General features: G+C 32.7%; 1 long non-coding RNA gene and 1 pseudogene across 3 annotated transcripts; one reads left to right on the forward strand and one right to left on the reverse strand.

Moving 5' to 3' along the window:
• Positions 1-14,067: 14,067 nt before the first annotated feature.
• LOC149202333 (uncharacterized) lies at positions 14,068-19,041 on the reverse strand (annotated as a pseudogene). The gene is made up of 2 exons (XR_016253894.1): positions 18,356-19,041; positions 14,068-15,308 (listed from the first exon to the last, which is right to left on the reverse strand). The product of XR_016253894.1 is annotated as an uncharacterized LOC149202333 (transcript).
• Positions 15,288-16,459, forward strand: LOC149202334 (uncharacterized). Of its 2 annotated transcripts, none has more exons than XR_016253896.1 (2): positions 15,288-15,584; positions 16,190-16,459. It is a non-coding gene; the product is annotated as an uncharacterized LOC149202334 (long non-coding RNA). The 2 variants fall into 2 exon arrangements; XR_016253895.1 differs by having other exon boundaries at positions 15,288-15,514.
• Positions 19,042-19,566: the final 525 nt, after the last annotated feature.

The following is a 19,566-nucleotide window of genomic DNA, read 5'->3' on the forward strand; positions in this document are numbered from 1 at the left end:
CTAGATCTCATTTCAAAATATAGTACAAGTATCACATGATCCATGTTTAATAGCTCATATCACTAGTTTGCACAATTCAACCCTTTTTCTCCTCAGGATATCATATACTTATTGCAAATACATGGAATTATCAAGTTAGGGAAGGAATTTATATTTTCTAATTTTTACTTAGAAATTGATTGAATTCTCCGAAAAAATGTACATGGAAAATTTCCTTTTCTTCTCATGAATTCTTATGCGCTACATTCATATTTCATTCCCTATTTTTCAATTTTTTCCATGGATAGAAAACAAATTTAGTTTGGGGGATCATTTCCATGCCTTTTAAAGCATGCTTCTTACCTTATGCTTCTATGAATTTTTCACTCAATGTGGAATGAAGGCGATAAACATTGTCTTCTCCCTATTTGTTGAAAGTGGTCATGCCAATTCAAAAACCCTAGAAACTATTGAATATGACCTTAATAATTCACTTACTATAAATATCAAGAAATTAGATTTGATAAAGAATAAAGTCTCCATGAAATGAATTGTATGAAATAAAAACAATATATGGTTCCAAAAGGATAGACCTATAGTTTTCAATTTAGTTATGTGTGAAATAATGAGTTATTCTATAAGTGTAGTGGTTTGGCCAGATGTAGATGAATAGAAAGGAATATGACAAGTTGTGACAACAAATTAAGATATGTGGACTACGATCCCCAAATGAAAGCATGAAGTAAAGTTGAATAACGATGGTGGTGGTTCTCCCATATGAAACTTTAGTTCCAAACCTTCTCTATAAATACTCTTCCAAAAGTTGAAATGTGAATAGGGTTAGCTACTCATAGAGTAGGATTAAAATAATAAAATTCAAAACCCATCTATAAATGTACTAGTGTTTGAGAAGTTGGAGAATTGAAGGGATTCTGCAATCCAGAATGTTGTCATTCAAGACTAGGTGAATCCTACTACTATATTGGCATAAAAAAAGAGGTACCTAAAGAACCTTTAAACTATGAAACAATCCTTGCACTTTTCGATAACTTGAGCACAAATAAGGCATAGGATGTTCAAACTATCCAACTAAGTATAAGTGACCTATGCTTTCCCATTCCTACAAAAGAACAATAGTACATGGAGCTCAATGATGTTGATTATGTGGAAAATATAATAGGAGTTCAATCTTGTATGAATACTCATGACCATGAAAATCAATTGACAATAATGGAAATGGATATAAAAGTAGGAGATTCTTCTTCTTATTTGATAGTTGATAATTTGGATGAGCATTATACTAGGATTAGACTTCTATTTTTTATCATACTTTGAATGCTATTAGATAGAAAACTTAGTTGGAATGGATAAAAAATATGTTGCAAATAATGTTTTAAGAAACTCAAAATTCGAATGAGGTGAACCATAATTATAGATAATTGGAAGACAAAGAGACCCATTACATGAAACTAACCATTGAAAGTAATGATGTAGAAGAAGTTTTGAAGTATGTGAATAATTACTAAGTAGTTGATAATATTTCTTCCTTCAATGATGTTGCAAATAACTAGGTGGTTTGAAATAACAATGTGTTATACATAATGGTCATGGTAATGATGCTAAAATATCTCTGAAAATTGAAAAAGAGGTACCTAATATTGACCTTAAAAACTATTCCAACAAAGCTCTAGATGCAAATTTAAATATATAATTTCAATCAAGGCCTATACATAAGAGGCCTAGTAGGACTAAAAATGTTGGTCTCGTACCTATTAAACAAAAATTCAAAGATATAAATTTCAAGAATGTTAAATTTTATTCAAGGGAACATTTTTGACAATATTTTCATATCGTTGAGGACAAATCAAGTGAAAGAAAGATGTGGGTTTATACCCAATATAACTATTCAAGAAACCATGTCTGTAAAATATTTAGAAAATGCATAAATATGGTTTTGTGGGAATGTTTGTTATAAAGTTTTAGACTTTTACTTGCTATGTAAAAAACCTAAAATTCAATTATTTTGCAAAGAAAAAGTTGATTTTCTTATATCTTGCAAAACCTACAGGGGATGGACACAAAATTTAGAAGATAAATGCACTAAAATAAGATGATAAAATATGTAAATTTTGAATACATTCCAATTCTTATTTTTCATACAAATGGCCACCTTCACCTAGAACCACATTGTATATTTCTAGAGATCTAGGCACCAGATTCCTGCTAAAATTGCAAGAGAAATGCACTAAAGTAGGATGCATAAACACAAAAAAATCCAATACAATCCAATTCATATTTTTTAGAAAATCGCCATTGTCACCTACAATCATTTATTTATTTCTCAATATTTGTGCATATATTGGCTATGATCATTGATGGGAAAAATCATAAAGCTAATGCCAACAACCTCATAAAACTTTCTCCAGACACTAGTTGATAATTTATGATAAAACATATGAGCGAATCAATTAGAGTATACATCAAGAAATTTAGTAAGTACTTATATATCTTCTAACCATTTATTCATTTGCATGATAGCATGGCCTAAAAGAAAATCCAGCACATGAATTTTGTGTGTATATCACATGATATCATTCAACACCTATTGAACTAGTACCAAATTGAGTGAGGAGGGTTCAATATCATTGAAAAACTAAGATATTTTCTTCGTAAATTTGGTTAATTGATTGATATGTCATGATATGAGTCAAATTATGAGTAGGGAAAAAAACATTTTATGCATAAAAGAGGACACATAACATTGATGTATGGTTGATATGGATGTTGATGGGTTATGAATGAGTTCTCATGGGTTTATTTTTCGTGTTTATTATCTAAGCATGATGTATTTTTGTTGCAATAAGGAGGAGAATCAAAGATAAGTGCAGCCACAGAAGAAATAGAACTTACAAACCTATGGATGTGACATAATAATGAACCTCAATACACTTAACCAATACTCAAGTATAGGAGGAAACTACTGCCACATAAGAACGATTACATACAAAACTAATGGTTGTCATAAAAAAACCTATGACAAGAAAGCCAATTGCATCTTAATTCCGTTGAGTCCAATTTTTCAAAAGGAAGAATGCTTACTCAAACTATTCAAGAGAATCATATGAAAAATTGCATGTGTACATGTAGCATCTTGATACCTCAAAATTACCATGATTTCACATCCATTTCCTTCACTTTTATTCATTTTCCACATGTTTGTAACCTTGTATTTAGACCATTTGAATGTTTATATATGGGATTAGGATCCATATTTCCCAATCCATTTATTTTAGTACTTTAAGAAATACTATGACTAAAATTTAGAAAAATAACATGTTTTCACTTATCATTGAAAGTTGGAAGTGTTTGGTGATGATTACAAGTATATTTGAAGATTCCAACAATGCACATTTTTAGCACCTATTCTCAAATTTGAATTTCATCTTCAACCACTGGAATTTTTTCGTGGATTTGGATCATCATCAACCATATTGGATATGTTAAAAATATTCAACCATAGATAAGATTAGTTTTAATTATTAGCAAAGATCTTGCCATTATTTACTAGTTGATTTTTAGTTTCTACTTATTAGTAAAGTGTTGTAACCATAAGAGGGATCTATGTATTTGACTTAATTATTGTTTATCATATTTTTGAACCAAGTTTGTGTATAAATAACAATGCCTTCTCAATTTCAAAAGGTGGACACTTGGAGAATATAGAATAAAATTTCTTTTTATTTCTCTTCACATACTCTATTTTTAATTAGTTCTATTAATAGTATACCTTTCAGATTAATAGTTTATCGTTATTTATTTAACTAATAGTTCCTTAATATAAAGAAAATGTGGTTACAGGGATTTTATGTAATTAAGTAGTAGTGTTGTTTTTCCTTGTGGCACAAGTCAATTATGAAGTGTGTCAGTATCAAAATTCTTAACGTGTGTACAAAAAATACTTCACTTAAGTCACTTATGACAAGCAATCCTAACAACAATATGTGGTTGTTTACGCTTCAGATCTACAATAATAAAACAAGGAAACCCTACATCAAAAAGATTATATTCAATCCAAAACAACAAACAACAAGAAATATATGATGTAATAACCCAATAGAGGAATACTATTTTAAATGAATTATTTTTTTATTAAAAACACCTGGTGAAGTAGATCTACAAAATAGTTCTGCAAACCTACCTTCGTGGGATTGGTCCTTTGATTTCCTTCTGCTTCAGCGATTTGTTTCTCTCTCAATATGTGAAAAACCCAAAATAAAAGAGTAGAACTAAAATGGGAGCTCGAATATGAAGTGACGATAGTGGTGAGGATGATAGTGATCATGGTGAAGAATGAATGGAATTTTTTTTATTTATAATGAAGTATTGGGTTGATCTTGAAAATGAAAATAATAAAACAATATTGACCAAATCGAGATCTAACCATTAGGAATACTTTTATATATTTTTTGGAAAGCAAAAACATATTCAAAATGGTCAAATATCTTTATTTAGGAATAATTAATAAATATAATTATTTATTAATTATTTCACGAGGATTAAGAAAGGTGTGAAATTGAAATAATTATTAAATATTGATTTATCAATTTTTCCAAAAAAAAAATTAAGGAATAATAAAAAATACTGATTTTTAAAATTATTCCTAAGTTATCTAGTCAAATGTGACAAGGAATAATTATTTAATAAATATTACAAGAGAAAAATAAATAAATAATTATTTATTAAATTATTCTCTTTGGGTTTTTTAATTTTAATGAGATACAATTTAATAAAAATGGTTTACTAAATTATTTCCTATGGTGAAAGTGATTTTACAACGGAAAAATTAATATGACATTGTGTATTTCGATCCACTTAGTTAGAAATGGCTAGGTATCATTTTTTAGGTGATAACAAATTCCCCCCCAATGTATGAGTGTTAGAAGAAAATCATATGACTGAAATATGTTGTAGGTTACACTTCCATGAGACACCAATGGAGAGAGAGAGAGAGAGAGAGAGAGATACAATTAAAGCAATCCAAGGAAGGAAGAAGGAATGGAGGGAGAGAGACCTACTAAATTGAAATAAGTCTCCTTTTATTTTGGATTACATGATCACAAATGAGTCAGGGGAGGCATACCCATACTCGTTGAGATAACTAAGTAGAAATAATAATGGTGTGCCCAACAATGTGGGTCTAAGAAATAAAGTACATGATACATGATATGATGGCATCAATGGGCTAGAAAATAATACAATAAATCCCATATACTGAATGTACCTGGAAAAACATAGGTCAGGATTAAATACAATAACATCTGAGTACATGAGACATAATTCCCCTCAATCTGACATAGTGAGGGGGGGATCAAAACCAAAGAATCCCCACTGAACAAGAAAGGGGTCTTAAGACCTGAATGGAGCATCTGAAGGAGACTTGCATGATGTGGGCACTTCAAGTGGCTAAAACCGAACCCATCAAATATGCAGAACTGCATCTGAGAATGGAGCATAATCGGCTGACATACAGGCATGTGGGGGGATCTTTGAAGGGGCACCCCCTCATGATGTCTAGAACATATCACACACACTTGGTAAACACTCATACAATATTTTGGATCATCGTACCATCAAGTGTACGATTCTCAATCGTGAAATAATGAGATGGAGTTGAGCACGTGATAAACAATTAAGTCAAAGGGAAATGATGATTCCATTTACTTGATCCGAGGCACTGAAAAATTATGAGAGTTGGAACCTAAGTACACCACCCTCTATACCACTCTCATGGAATAAATCTTATGAAGTCGACACAAGAGGGACCACCAAAGTTGAGGCAATTAGGAGTCCTCAACAAAGGAACAAGAGATAATATTAAAGTGACTTATGAACTGACACCATGTATGATGATGGAAGGAAACAAGATGTGTGGTGGGCTGATGAATTCCCTTATTAGAGCATAACACGCATGGTTGACATGGCAGAGACCGAATCAATTCTGGAGGGGATGGTAAATTACTCAGGTGAGGTATTTCCAAAGATAGAGCAGTGTCATTGGAGGCCAAATATGAGCACGATGGAATGAATGCAACACAAATATATATGGAACACTGTAATGAGATGCAATGGGACTCGAAACAAACTCCATGAATGCACGAGTGACTTGTCTCAGATGCACTGGATAAGGGTGACTCAATGGTGTTGTGTTAGGCCATTATACTACCAGTGTAACCCCTTATTGTTATTAGTATAACCCACTTATTATATTGATGTACCCATGTAGTGCCCATATTGTTACTATTGTGCCCCATAGAAGCCCACTATTGTTATTATTGTGCCCTTACATTATTATTGTTATGTTGGCTCTGATTATGTTATGACCCCTTAGACTCCTATATATAGGAAGGAGGTCTTTTCATTTGTATCATCCAAGAATTGTTCATTTATGTACTGTAAAGGAGGTTACCCCATCGAAGAGGCTGAATTCTAAGGCGTTGATCTATCTTTTCTATCTTTTCTTGAGCTAGTTTCATACCATTTGGTATCAGAGCTTTGGATTCTAGGGTTTCGCTGCTCCAAACAGGTCATCGTGGCATTTTCGCTATAACGTTTTTTCTGTGACGTTTCAGAAGTCACAAAAAAAATCCCATTTGAGAAGAAATCATGCTGAACCTTGGGTCCGAGTTTTAGAACTTTTAACGCGATATTTGCGGAGATATGATCTGAGGAATTTGGTCTTTTTGCAGACTCCTGAATTACATTCAAAACAGGTGACCTGGGGAAAATCATCATAACTTTCTCTCTGGGGATCGGATTGAGATTTCGTCAGAAGGTACAGAACGAGGACGGACTGTAGTTTTTTGTATATCATTTTCAGATCCAAAGGTCAAAACAGTGACACGTGGCACTTCATACAAGTTCGCTCTTCTGGAAAGGTCTATAATCAGGTCATTTTGGGAGATTGTGCATAACTCTTTCTTAGAGAATCCAAATTGGATCAGACTGGTGGCATTGGAAAGAGGACAGAGAGGGCTACTACAAGCCACAATTTTAGAACTTAAAGATCTGAAAGTACAAAGTTATAGTCGTTTGAAGGTCAAGCTCCTAAAATCAAGAAAAAACAAGATGAGGAAGTTTGATGGCAAGGATCCGGTAAATTGGATACTTCAAATGGAGCAATATTTTGATCTACATGGTGTAGAACTATTACAAAAGGTATGTATTGCATCTTCATATTTAGAACCAGATCAATTTTTATGGTACGAAGGGCTTTGTTCTCGTAAACAACTTGTTACGTGGTCAATTTTCACGGAGGAAATGATAGCACATTATGAGGATACAAAGAGCAAAGCCTTCTTTAGAGAAACACCACAACAATTGGAAAGAGTAAAAGGGCTTTGTGACATAGAGGAAAGAAAAATTATGGAAACCAGAAGCGTACCCCTCACAATTATAAAGATGGAAGTGTTGTTTCTCCTAGCATTCCACAACCTACAAGGGTTACACCACAACAATTGGGTGAAAAAAGAGAAAAAGGGCTTTGTTACAATTGTGATAGAAAATGCACTAAAGGTCATAAGTGTGCTAAGAAGAAATTATTTTGCATAGAATATGAAGAGAAGGAAGAAAAGGATCAAGAAACATCTAAAGAAGAAGATATACGCCAGGACCCCACCCAAGAGAAAGAAGAAATGAATCAGATCATATCTTGTAAAGCATTGGCAAGAATTACCACTCCTCAAACTCTCAAGATAGAAGGACATAACAAGAAGAAAAATGTGCAAGAAGTGAAAGATCACATCGAGAAAGAAGAAATGAATCCAACCATATCTTGTAATTCATTGTTCGAAATTACCACTCCTCAAACTATCAAGATAGAAGGACATATAGGGAAGAAAAATGTTCAAGAAGTGAAAGTTCACATCGAGCATCAAGAAATGAATCCGCCCATATCTTGTAAAGGCTTGGAAGAAATTACCACTCCTCAAACTCTAGAGATAGAAGGACATATCAAGAAGAAAAAGGTTCAAGCAGTGAAAGATCACATCGAGCATCAACAACAAGTTCTCCGACTTTTAAAGGATAACGCCACTTCGGTGCAAAATAAAATGAAACACACTAGAAGAGTAATTATAGTAGGTATGGAAGAGTAATTGTCATAGCTATGGAAAGGGCTATGATGGCACATAGTGCATGAGTTTAGCTAGTTATCCATTTCAAATTGTTGTTAATTTTATTAAAATTTACAGCTTTAGTAAAATTCATGTATTCGAGTTTTCCCCTCGAAAAGTGGTAATATCTCACAATACAACTAGACTTGCTATACACAGACATTACTTCTTATTAGAATCACTTCTCTTCGTAATGTTTTAATTCTGTTGTGCCTTCATGATTTCTAAAGGCTATATTTTGTTGCTAAAAATGAAACTATGGTAATATAAAATAAGAATGTTAGTATTATTTTCTTTTCAAAACTTGAACTGTTATATGCAGATCTTTTATTCAGATTTTCATTTTCATTAGACTGCATGGCTCCTGGAAATAAGATTTATAGATGACAACTTGGACTTTTAATTTTAAGCTTCATTTTATGTTTGGCTTAGTATTTTTTCTTGTTTCAATTTTCTGCATTGCATTCCATTGGAAAGTATTCATTAACTCGTATTTCTCTTATCAGTAATAAATAATTTTTGAAGCACAAGAACAAGGGCCGAGGGGTAATTCTCATAGAATAGGATTTGCGTTATTTTTTTTTAATTGTGGTTATGCAATCTTGCTAAATATGGTTAAATTTATGAAATTAGTGTCTGGTATCCAAATTACACACAAAAAAATTATCATCTTCAATTGACACACAAGGATTTTCCTTTCGACCTTTTTCTCTTCACAACAATACTTTGGCAAGCATGTTAGCAGTAAAATTTATTTGATATCAACAATGCTCTTGTTTGAAGTTGTTTTCTTTCGTCTTTCAATCTAGTTAATTGGGCAACTGACTATGGCAACCACCTCTTTATGCTGGGTTGAATATTATGTCTCGACATTGGCTTGATCTATTCTTCGCTCATGACATTGTATTCTTCCAAAAACATATCCTTCCTTGTTGAACAATCATGACAAATTCTTCACTTTGTATTTTTTTTAGTGTTTGAACAATAATGAGGCAGTGTACACTCTCTTTCTTTCTTGGCATTGATGTTATTTATATACGAGTAAGAAAATTATGCTTAATGGGCTTGAGCAAGTCATAATTTATTATTTTCACCTTGAACGTAATCAGTAGTTTTTCTTATATATCTCACCATGTGTGTCGAGCGTTAAACTTGGTAATGGGAAATGTTTCTAAATATTACCTCTCTACATTGGTTCAAGGATTTATGGAAAGACAATGGTGTCTTCCAAAAATATGGCCCCCCTTATGAAAATAAATGACAAGTTTTTGAGTTCGTATTTTTTAGTGCTTGAAAAATAATCAACATTCTACACTCTTTATCCCTTAGTTGGCATTTTTGTTTGTTGTGTAAGAGTAAGAGACTTCAGACTCTTTCTCTTCCCCCAATCTGAATTTTCTCTCCCATTCAATGTAGCCGTGTAGCCTCTTTGTACTTTAGTGCTGGTACACAAACCCAATGTTTAAACCAACAAGCTCACACCCATTTTTGATTTAGTGAGGATTGTTGAGCTAATAGGTTGTCTAATTTTACATAGAAACACTAAACAAAGCCAACCATGGGAATCTTTGTGGTTCCTTGAATATTTTGTTCTCTATGACCAACACAGGTTTCTATGTGTCAATCCAACAATTGTTCTTTCAACGAAATTCCATTCAAGTTGACCTATCAAGAGTTGAGTCCATTCACAGACCCATCCTCAAGTTATAAACTGACCATACTCTAAATAATTTTCTCCCACCCACCATATCCAAAGATCACTAGTAGGTTTGTTGATAATCCAATACTCAAAACAAAGGCAAAAGCCAACCTCAAAACAAGTTATCCATATTAAGGAATATGACACACTAGGTTGGTTTAAGGATTTACTCCATGGGATCTGCCAAGTCATTTTGTGAATTCCTCTTCATGTTATCCCCAAGTTGAGTTCCAAAATGGGAATTCACATTGGTCCGTTGTGTTGTTCAGCAACAATTCGTACTACTTTCACCAAATCCCACATGAGGCTAGTATTATAGTGACATAACATGTCATAATCTCCATTCCCTTGAATAAAATCATCGTTGTACGCAAATGTCTTATGGGAGATCTATAATGCATATGTCGAGATGTGTCCCTACAGTGTAGAAGTTGCAACATTGTGCCTTTTTCATCCATCAAACATAATTGGGGTGCCATGACATTCATTAGGCCCCCTTCCCAAATTCTAATGAACCCATTCCTAAACACTAATTTTATAACCATGGGTCTTGTAGTAGTTTTTTAATATGTTGACATAGGTCATAGATCCTTCCATAAAAGCATGTCTAAGGCTTTGAGATCAGGGTTGGTTCCCCCACCCTGAATCGCTATTTTTTTCTAATTGCCTTGCCTAAAGTTGGAAAATTTGGTTTCAATATCTATTAGCTTCTTCATTTTGACTTCATAGGATATGAAAATACCATTTTTTTTAGGTATCTTCCAAAAATGTCTATATTGGCTTCAAAATATTCGAAATATTCTTCCCATAAGTTCCATCAAATTGACTCATGCCTTTCCTTTGATGCAAACTTGTTAACCGTTAAAGGAAATTTGGCCTCCTCGAATACTTCAGTTCTACCCAAAATTTGATTCGATTTTGTAGTAAATTTGTCCACCCTACTTTGCATTACCTATTAGCAAAATTAGTTGTGCTTTCTCATTTATTGGAAAATGACCACAACGACTTATAACTATTTCTTAGAGAGGGATCTTTTTTAATGATGTAAGGATGGCATGTCGAGTGGATTTCTTAGAGGGATTTTTTAAGGAAGTGAAGATGGTACGTTAAGTGTAAGATTATTTGCACTGATTTGCAAATAGGTATTTTCAAGTTCCACCAGCAATTTAATTATGGTGTTGCTATAAAATCTGATTTTTTTTAATTGAAACCAGGACATCTCTATCATAAATTTTACTCATAATAGTTAATATTACAAGTATAGTTATATGCCATTTCAATATGGACGATTACCCACCAATGCATTAATTGTCATGGTTCTTACCATTCATTTTATATGCCTTACAATAATTTATAAGAATTTTTCAGACTCATCTAAAACTCTTTAATAATAAAAAGTAAATCCAACACATATATGTTAGTAAAATAATTTGATTTTTTTTTTTTTTTTTTTTTATGATTGACAGTAACTTTCAGATATTTTTATAATAAGCATATCATTGATTATAGAGAGGAAAGCTGAAACATATCACAAAAATTGACATTATTCTCTACTAACGGTTGGATTAGTTAGTTGAACTTTCAGATAGAAAGTAATAATCAACAACGTTGAATATGGTTGCGAAATACATCTCTTCTTAAGGATTTCTAATGAAAACACAATATTGACTATAAATAGGAAAGCTGAAAAATATCATAAAAAATCACTTATTCTTTACTAAGCATTGGATTAGTTAATTGAACTTTCAAGTATGAAGTAATCATTAATAATATTCGATAGGGATGAAAAACAATTGCTTATTGCACAAAACCGAAACGATTCATAATGAAAACACTTTCTATCACCTCCAAAGCCTCAACCGTTGGCTAGAGAATCCTGAAGGTTTGTAAAACATGAATTTTTTTTTCTCTTTCAATGGTTTACTAAGATATTTCAGAAAAACATAAATCAGCTTATAATTCTCATAATAAGTCGCGGTCAAAACATGGATTGCTCATAAGCTGCAAAATTAAGCCATGGTCAAATTATCAATTTCTAATAAAGTTTTGCTTGAGCCTGATTTTACAATTTGTTTAGTATTTAATTTTAGCATCGGATTTCTCGGGGTTTATTTTTAATTAATGAGATTTGAATTATGACAATTTATTTGTTATTTATGATATTGCTGGGTAAATGGGGGCTTATTCTTAATTAATGTGATTTGAATTCTGACTATTTATTTGTTATTTATTATATTGCTGCGTAAATGGAATTTATGACAATGTTATAGTATATTATTGATATATTTTGGAGGAAAAAATATCATTATTTTAATATATATATATATATATATATATATATATATATATATATATATTTCAAAAAATAAATTTATATTATTACTATAAAAGAAATGGAAAAAGAAAATGAAATATATATTTTATAATTATTTATTATAAAATTTATTTATTAAAAAAATTAGAAATTATAAAATTTTTTACTATCATAATGATGTTCAAAATTATATATATATATATATATATATATATAATTTTATAAAAAAAAATTTATACTGATTTTATATGTAATGTGAATTTTATATAGAAAATATTGTAAATATTTTTATTTTTATAAATTTAAGATTTTTTTCTATAGGATTTATGTTTTTACATAATTTTAATATTTAATAATGTAAAATTCAAATTTAGTAATATAAAAATTAAATGTTTATAATTTTATATATTGGAATATGTTTAAAAAAAGAAATATGTTAAAATAATGTTGACGATAAAAAATGAATATATTTAAATGATAAATATTATTTACATGTGAAAATGAAATTTAAACAAATTTATATATATAGAAAATACATTGTAAATTATTTTTATATATTATATGGGAATATATATATTTTAGTTATTTATTTTTAATATCAAAATTTAAATAAATTACATCAAAATTCATTATGTTATTTAAAAAAAACTGATCTAAGTAATAGAGTCTATTAATAATTCTTGCCACATAAAAAAAATAAACCCAATTGAGATACACATATATAATTATAATTTCCATATCAATATATATATATATATATAATTTTTAATTTCTAAATGATTTTTAGTAAATTTACCACTTACCTTAAATAATTCTGTTTTACTGGCTGACTATTATGTTTTAATTGAGAAAAATTATATTAAATGATGTAAAAGCTCTCCATAGAAAACAGAATGAAATATATTTTTTGATTTATTAAATAAAAAGATAAATATCAGAAAATAAAGGAAATCATATGAATTAAATAGGAAACGGTAAACTGAGCCATATATTTAAAATTTGTTTAAATCAAAAGAGGGTCAGAATGCATCCAAGTAGTTTTTATAATAGATCCCAAACAAGAATACAATTCAGCTATGTACAATATAATCCGTAATCCCATGACAACAAACATTGCTTTAGTTACTGGTTTGAGAAAAGCCACATTAAATATTATTTGATGTTGAATTCTTATTCTATCTAATATTTTTAACATTAATGCAATGTAGTGTCAGATTTAAATTAATAATAATTTAATTTTAAATTTATAATAATAATTTAATTTTAAAATTAGATAATTAATATATAGTGAATAAGTCAGTTATTTTATATTGAAATAATAAGTTATTAGAGTAATGTGACTCATGACTATACCCTAAAATCTGAAAAGCTAAATATATCAATAACCTTGTTTTAATGGATCATGTCCTTCATCAGAGTTGTAATACATTACATGAGTGTTATTAGCTGTAATCTATCAAATTAATATATTAAACTACTTACAACAAAAACCATTCTACAAATTTTACTACTAAAATTTAATGTAGAAATTAAATCATGTCAATTTGAATTTATGGCTTTTAAAACCAAACGAATGTTGTTAACTTCTGTGCTATCAGATAAACATATAATACTAAGAACTAGATTCATGCATTAAGATAGAACTACATTCTTCCATTCATCTCTAGGCGTACCATTTCACTCGGGATAACATGGAAATGTGGTCTACTGTATTGCTTTGACATTCAACTCATAGCTAAATGAAAATAGCATAATTTTCTCACCACAAACGAAATCATAGAAAATCAGAACTCTAGTGACAAAAGCAACATTGAAAGAAGACTATCCCCCTCGGCTGTGTTAGTTTGAGGATACCCTTTTGTAAAGTATCACGTAATCTTTTTCTTCAGTGAAAGAGCTCTGCATTGTCATTGAACATAAATAACATCCAACGGGTAGCTGGTACCTGAATAAAAGATTTGTGCATTGCCAAATATAACTCCATGAACATAAATAACATCCAACTGCTACCTGATACCTAAATGAAAATGGGATAATTATATCATCACGCTGGGAACTCATGGAAAATTACAACTCTATCTACTGAATAACATTGAATAGAGTCTAGCTTTCGCTATGTGCGTAATCTTTTGCTTCAGTCAAAGATTGGGGCAGTGCCAATTATGTGCAGGAAGAACTACTGAATTGTAGTCCAGATTATCGTAGGATTTGGATTGCGCCTGAGAAGTGGACAGCAGGTATCCAGATATCTGATCAATAAACTTCTCCTCCGTGTCATACAACTCTTCATATCCTGTGATGCCAATTGATGGTCGCTGTTGGTGAGCAAACAGGTGCTGTGGTTGCTGCTGCTGAATGTAATTATTGTACGTAGGTAACCCCGCACCGGCATAGTTCGATGAAGCTACATTGGGCGTCCCTGTAATTTGCAGTTGTGGAATATAATCCAATCCTGCCTGGTTTTGGATTCGCGTGATAGAAGGCAGCTGTTGGTTATAAACTTCTGTTTCCGGCTGATCTTTCATACATGCTAAATACTGCTGGAGTAAGGTAGGGTGAGAATTAGCCTGGTGGGCATCAAATCTTTGATCTTGCAGTAGTTGGCCATAGAGATATACATCTGCAACTTGTGATAAGCATGTCGAATCAGCTGGGATGAAATGCTGAGAAGGGTGCCCATGGTGGACTGCGTCGTAGTGGGCCGGTCGTGTCGGTGCCGACAAATTATTGGCATATGTCGGTGCAGATGGCCAGTAGGTTGCGGGTGCAACTTGAACACTGAAGTCGCTGACTGCGGCGCTTTCCTCCTCCACGATGTTCACACCAGGATTATCCTTATCCCTGATATTGACTCTTTCTGGAAAATTCAATTTGGCCCTTACCCCTCGAAACTTTAAAGCAGCGTCGTCGTATGCTCTCGCTGCACCTTCCGCAGTGTCAAAGGTGCCCAGCCATACTCGAGCTGCTTTCTTTGGATCTCGAATCTCAGCGGCCCATTTGCCCCACGGTCTTTGCCTTACTCCTCTATAACGTTTCTTTTTTGGTGGATTCTGTGGTTGTTGGATTTCATCCTTCCGCTTCGACCTCAAGTCATCTTCCCGAATACTTTGTTGGTGTTGGAGATGCGTCACTGTGCTCGATTCTTCTGCATAGCGTCAAGATTGCACGGACACGATAAATTTGGAATCATTGACAGTTGTTAAAATGTTATTGGTTAAGATAATCTACCATTACTTCTCTTATATCTTTGACCATCATAAAGAGAGATTATCTGTTTCGTGAGCTCGGCAACCAGTCGGATAGGGATATGATATTGCTGATACTTCGATTTTGGAAGGGTCGACTTCTATGGTAACTTACGATATTGCTGATATTTTAATTTTGCAGGGGATGACTTCTCTTACACATCGTTATAAAAATGGTCAGCTCTGCAAAGTCATTTTTTTCTGTTTCGTTTTAATCGGGGGAGTTCCCTCTATTCTTTCATTGCATTGTTGAAAATTTAGCACGCTATAAATGACAGTAGAATATGTTTATCCGCGATACTATTAAATTTATGAATGCTTAAATTTAATTAACTACGAAAAAGATCAAAAATTCCATATTTGGTTGAAAAGAGTTCCGGGAGGTCCTGGAAGTAGAAAAATAAGTTAGTACCTCCGAAAAAAATCTCTGAAGAAAAAGCTTTATAGGAATCCGTAGAAGGTCAAGCTGATTGGAACTCCTAATTCAAATCTAACTTCTCGGTGTGATTCTATATATTCCATTGGTGTTCGTGCTGTCCCAGAACGGGCCTCATGTATTAAAATGAGAAACGCATAACTTATTTATTTATTACTGAAGTTAATCACACATACTTCCACTAAATGTTTCGTTTGGACACTTTTTTCATCAATGCTATTTATTCAGTATGCGTAACGAAAATAATGATTTGAATTGAAATGTTTGTTAAAAACCAGATGACTCCATTGCGAGAAAACGTGGGCCTGGCATTCTAATTTCTGTGTCTTCAATCCACATTTGCAGGAATATCTTTTAATTTGGAATGGCGAAGGATTATTATGAAAGACCACAAACAAATTAAATTTGATTGGTATATGCAGATAGCAATGGGATTGTGTAGTAATGGGTATATGCGGATCCAGATTTGGTTGCACTGATCGAAGATATTCTGTAGGGGTCGAAGAAGAAATTCAGATCGAATGTCACATCCGCAATTATTTTCTTAATTTAAAGTGTTGAATCCAGAACGCATAGATTTACAATGAGAATTAGAAGAAAATTATTGAATTTAAACCGTTGATTCGAAGCGACCATTAAAATATACACTTTTGAAAAATGACAGCCATTCACTCACTCAATATCCTTAGCACATTACTTATTACCCAGAACTCTTCTACATATATTCTCTTAAAATTCATTTAACATATTTTTGGTGGAACTAGATAAAAAGCTATTTATCCAGTCAGGTTGGAGAAGAATTCTAAGCCTAACAACGCAATAAATATTGAAGATTTCACCCGGCTCTTTGCTTAATCCATTGTGAAACTAATCAATAGTGATTTGATTAATTAATAATGAATTGGATAATATCAGTAAGATAATGCAGGTTACCAGAAAACAAAAATATGTCTCTTTTCTTTTTAATGATATTCAGCGCATAAGCGTTAAATTTTTTGTGCCTTGTGCAATATAAAACTTGCAAATAGAATTCATACAGCAACGGATCTTGGTGCTTCAATTATTTTCAGGAAGAGTTACGGAGGGCAGAGATTTTCACCTCTTCATCTGAAAATTTTAAGAAAGCTGCCATTAGCCTAATGACATACCAATGCTCTTAATCCAGTAGTTGCTGCATTTTCTCTTTCTTTCCGTTTCCTCTTTCATTTGTGAGCAGATTTTCTATTCTTTCGTCCCAAAACAACTTTAAGCACTGAATAGGAATGAACTCCCATAATTTGTATTTCAGATTCAACGAATCAGGAAGAAGTTCTCTATTTCTTCATTTGTGTTTGCAGAAGCAAAAGCGTTTGATATTCCCAATTTTCTTATTCGCTCAGTCGTCAGAAACCTATTGCAAAATCCTATGAACGAGATATTAAATAACATGGTATGAGATGGAGATGTTGACGGTTCTGGTGATTGAGATAAATATAACAGAGTCATCCGTAGCTCCAATCAACAGTGACAAGACCCTTTCAACCTAAAGGACCTATTTAATTATATAAGCAATTTTAAAGGAGCGATTCAATGTAAACCTAAGGCGTGAATCTACTCCGTGAAGGCCAACAATCGGGATTCCTCTGAGATGTAAGGGATTGCCTCACAACCGGAGTTATATTAGCGTGTCAATTTCTTTCTTCTGTAATCAGCGGAAATGATTTATTTTCACCATCTTGTCCATTCATATTCTAGATGTCCCCTCTCCTTCGGTCATGCCTTAGAGTTCCTATCGCTGTACACCGGCCAGGTTATGCTAGCTTATTAGAATTTAACAACAGACGAAGCTCGCTTTTTACTGTAATCAGTACAGAGAAAGGAATGCCTGCAAACAGGATTAAATTGTCGTTATTTTTTCCATTCCTGTAAATGAAGACAGGACATATCCTATTACTTCCTTTGATCAGTTTTCGGTCTACTATAAACCTCTTTGTTTTGTTAATTTCTTCCCTTAATTCCATATGGGATAGCGCACAGCAGATATCACAAAGGTTTTATATTTCTTTCCAAGTTCGGATTCCTTTCCATGTTTACCTTTTCTGCTATTACAAACCTAAATTAAACCTATTTTGTTTCATGTGTATTTCTAATTTTTTATTTCATCTTTTTTCATTCCTTACAGCATACCAAACACCAGACATAGTAGAATGATTTTGTATACCAAACACCAGACATAGTAGAATGATTTTGTATTTCCCTTCCAGATCTGGTTCTTCTCGATGCTCAGTTTACTGCTACTATAAGCCTACTTTGTTTCTACTGTTTGTTAATTTTCCTTTCTTCATTAAACCAGACATATTACAAAGATTTTATTTTTTCTTTCCATTTGTCTCCTACTTTATACCAATTGTGATGCACGATCCAATTGTTTACAGCCCCTGAGATAATCATTTCATCTACAATTCGTATTGAGGCCATGAAAACTTAAAATAACAGCCAAAAAATTCCCAAATCAGAATATTATTCATTTACCTGGAGAGAATGTAAGGTATTCACCAGAAATATCGTCCCGCTTGACACAATTCGTCATCTGTTCCTCATCTCTGCATCTCTTCTTCCCGGCTACTAATTGAGGTGTGCTGCTCTCCATGGGATGAAGGATATGCCCACAGACTACGCGAGTGAGAGCGGAAATCATCGCCAGCGTATCCTTGAATGATTAACGCTGCAAAAGAGGCTATTTTCCTCGGAGAGATCTTTTTCCCCATTCGTTACCACAGGTTTCATCGATCCCAGATCGAATATAAGGCAACATTTCAGAGACTGTCCAGCTTTATTTCAATTTTCTGGATAGTACTGCCAATCTACTGAAGAGAATTACAGCACTTCTAGCCTCCACCACATAACAGAGGGGCCAAGGCCCTAATAAAGCCTCTGCTGAGAATGAAAATGCTCCTCGACGTATCTAGTACGACGAAAGACTTTAGCAACGACCCCCAAGTCTTCCAAATGATGGTAGAAGACCTATTTACTGATCCTGACAAGTTCTTACAGCTCAGCCCAAACCCTAAACTTTGAAGTACTTAGGGTTAATCTCTCTACATCTAATATCTCTACTTCTAATATTAGGGTTTCTTATATAATGCTTATACATACTTAAATGCATGGTTATCTCAAATTTTACATCCTGCCGTCCTACTGAAGAGAAGAAAAGAGCACAGATCGTTCAAATAGAGTAAATGTTATATATACTGGAATATTTACACTAAATACCCTAGTGAAACGAAGTGTCTCAAGAATAAGGAACAATAAATAATATGCATTTTTCACTGGCGGGTAATTAAATTTCATTGATGATATTTGGAGTCAATACATCAATAAATGGGCATACAGTTTATTTTTCACTGGTTGATAACCATTCGTGTTTTCTTCGTTTAAGACAATGTACCATTGCAGGAGGAGAGATCATTAATTCCTATTTCATTCTAGGTGTATCAAGAAATTTTTGCACCTACAGCTGAAATTTTGAATGGAAATTGCAGTCGTTAGGAAGTTCGAGGGCAAGTACTCATTCTTTTATGCTGGTCCTACTACCAGTCAAATTGAATATCGCTGTCCCGATGGGGTTATAATGGGGACACTGCACATCAAAAACATTTTCGAGCCATGTATGGTGGCCGAAAGTAGGAGGTGAAGGCGTATACAATGCTTGTGATGCAAGGAGTTTAAGAGCCCTCCAGTTG

This window comes from Pinus tabuliformis, chromosome 2_1 (assembly GCF_031772625.1).
Source record: "Pinus tabuliformis cultivar Carrire ecotype Pingquan chromosome 2_1, CPIR1, whole genome shotgun sequence".
NCBI classification, from domain to species: domain Eukaryota; kingdom Viridiplantae; phylum Streptophyta; class Pinopsida; order Pinales; family Pinaceae; genus Pinus; species Pinus tabuliformis.